General features: G+C 49.6%; 1 non-coding gene across 1 annotated transcript; it reads left to right on the plus strand.

Moving 5' to 3' along the window:
* The first annotated feature begins 593 nt into the window (after positions 1-593).
* Positions 594-715, plus strand: LOC115513233. Its single transcript, XR_003968637.1, has one exon. It is a non-coding gene; the product is annotated as a small nucleolar RNA SNORA26 (small nucleolar RNA).
* Positions 716-2,678: the final 1,963 nt, after the last annotated feature.

Consider the following 2,678-nt stretch of genomic DNA (forward strand, 5'->3'; position numbering starts at 1 on the left):
ATTCCTTCGAGCTTTGCCCGCCCGGAGCTCCGCTGCTCCCGGCGGCCAGAACGGAGGGGTAGAGCAGCCCTCGGCGGCCCGGGGGGCGGGCCGTCCAGCCCGTCCCGGGGACACGCGAGGCATAGACGCCGCGCGGAGCCGCCGGGAGGCTTCCCCGCGGGCAGGCCCGGGCGCCCTAACCATCTTGCGCTTTGCTCCCCCAGGGCGCGGCCGCAGTGGCGGCTGCTTTGCGGCGGGTTCGGGGCCCGACCCGGGGCCTGCGGAGTCGGTCTCCGACGTGTGCGGGGCTGCAGCGGCCTGACTTCCAGGCTCAGGTATGTCCCCGTCCTGGAGGGAAAAGCGAGGCGCTCGGCCCGGAGCACGTGGCCAATGGCGACGGGGGGCTCCCACGTGCTTGGTTCCAAGGCCCCCCAATTGGCTGCCCCTTCGGATAGAGGGCATGTAAGTTCCTGGCTCCCCCACCCCCTGCAGGACAACTGCTTCCGGTGGGTTTTCGGATTTGGCCCCGAAAACCGCTGAGGTGCAGGTGGTGTTGTCTGGAGAGGAGAGCAGGGGTCATAGAGAAGCCTGTAAAACCCCAGACCGCCCTTTCTGTGCCCTTTTAAGGTTGACGCAGTGCCTTAAGAGGCTAACACAGAAGGGTAAAGTAAGTCTCCATAAAACCCAGGGATGAGACTGTAAAACTCCTCTCTGGATATTGTATGGAGTCACAGATCGCCAGAGGAAATTTTTCTTTCGGTTCAAGCACCCTTGTGATATTTTAACACATCTCAGAGCACAAATGGTGGATTCAAACTTAACCTTAACATTGATGGTACATTCAGTTCAAGTGTTGGTATTTGTCACTGAAGAAGGAACAACCTATGAGAGTGAGACTGTAAATTGAGAACATCTGAAGACACTGGCTCACAAAGGTCATAAAGCCTCTGGAGCCACACCTCACTGGGTAGAAACAACAGGTCCAGAATGCTTGAAATTGACCCATTTTTGGTCACCCCATGTAGAAAATGAGTTTAAAATTTTGTATGTCTTGTCTATTGTTCGATGTGAGCACCGTTAAATTTTTCTAGACTTAGTTTGCTATACCCTAAGATTATGAAAATACTTACTAACCAGCATTTTCTCGCTTCTGTAATCTTGCTTGCTTAACACATTCCTCCCCTTCCCCCTTCCCTCTTCCCCCTTCCCCTTTTTTCTCCCGCCACAAGTAAGGGACAAAGCCTTCCCGCCAAAGGACAGACAAAGGACGCCCAATCAGAGAACAACAAATGTCCTTACTTTAAAATCAACTAATCAGGCCCCCCATAATCTGAAACCTCCCTTATGCTATTTGTCTCTGTCTATAAAAACGCTGTACCAACCCTGATCGGGGCCTCTTAGCGTCACTGGCAACGAGTGCGCGGAGGTCCAGGTTCGAACCTGCAATAAACGACCCTTGCCGCTTGGCTTTGACTTACGACTCTGGTGGTCTCTTGTGGGGGGTTTCACGACCTCGGGCATTACACCCAGGGCTGCTTCCATTCCTTGTTTGAGTGAGCATTATGTATGGGACCTTGAGCGAACAGTACTTAGACAGTTATGTAGAGAGAACTATTGGAGCATATCATCAACAGGTGAAAAACACATGATCTTCACTTACTAAATAGCCTTGCCATACCTTTCTACCAGGGGTTGGAGCATCCATCAAAGTTTTTAGAAGAAAACATGCATTATGACCTCACTGGGAAGAGGCCTTAGAAGGACTGCTAACACTGCCCTCGAAATAAAAATCTTCCTGGATTCACATGAGACACACCAAGCTAGATCCAGATCAACACCTACATGATAGAAGGCCATCCATACGAGTGACCTCAAGTTGAGGATTCCCAGGTTCCAGAAGCAGATGACACCATGAAGTAGGCAGCTTTGTCCAAGATCTTGAATCAAGAATGTTGTCTTCATTTATCTTCCCTTGAAGCCTCTCTCCCGGACTTGGGAAGTTCTCTGACCTAGAAATTAAAAACAAAAACAAACCTCTTTTATTTATAAAAAGATTGGGTGGAGCTTGCTTGTCTTAATCTTGTCTCCCTCTGTCCCTCCACTAGGGGCTCCCTTTCAAACTGTGTCTTGCTTCAGCTAACCGTTATTGCTTTTTCAACAATTCTAGCACAATCCCAGTACCCACTCCCACCCCTCTTCCAAACCCTGGCCACCTTAGCTAATTTATCTGACTGCTGGTTATGTCAACACCTAGATAACGCACAAGAACCTGAATTAGTTTTTGTTCCTGCCCATGCAAGCACCTGGTGGACCCATTCTGGACAGTTGGATGTATAAAAGGGAATGGTATCCACAAACAAGAGGACACAATCACTTTACTTCCTCCGATGGTAGAGTACTTTGGCATTGGGAAACTTCTGCGGAAGCTCAAGGTCTGTCATTAACTCAGGTGAGACTTTTGGAGGGAAGTTTTTCTGTTTGCATTGAAAACAAAAATGGCACTGGACCCTTCCTAGGTGATGTACCAAAACAATACTGTAATTAAACAGTATGGTTTCATTCCACAGATGGCACCTTCAGACCTTCTATAGATGTTGCAAATGAGTCCAAGACTGATTATGATGATGCAAATGTTTGCCTAGTCACTGGGCAATATTCCTGGTTTGCAGGCCACACGACTGGGACCTGGAACAGCTCAC

This window comes from Lynx canadensis, chromosome B1, assembly GCF_007474595.2.
Source record: "Lynx canadensis isolate LIC74 chromosome B1, mLynCan4.pri.v2, whole genome shotgun sequence".
Classification (NCBI taxonomy): domain Eukaryota; kingdom Metazoa; phylum Chordata; class Mammalia; order Carnivora; family Felidae; genus Lynx; species Lynx canadensis.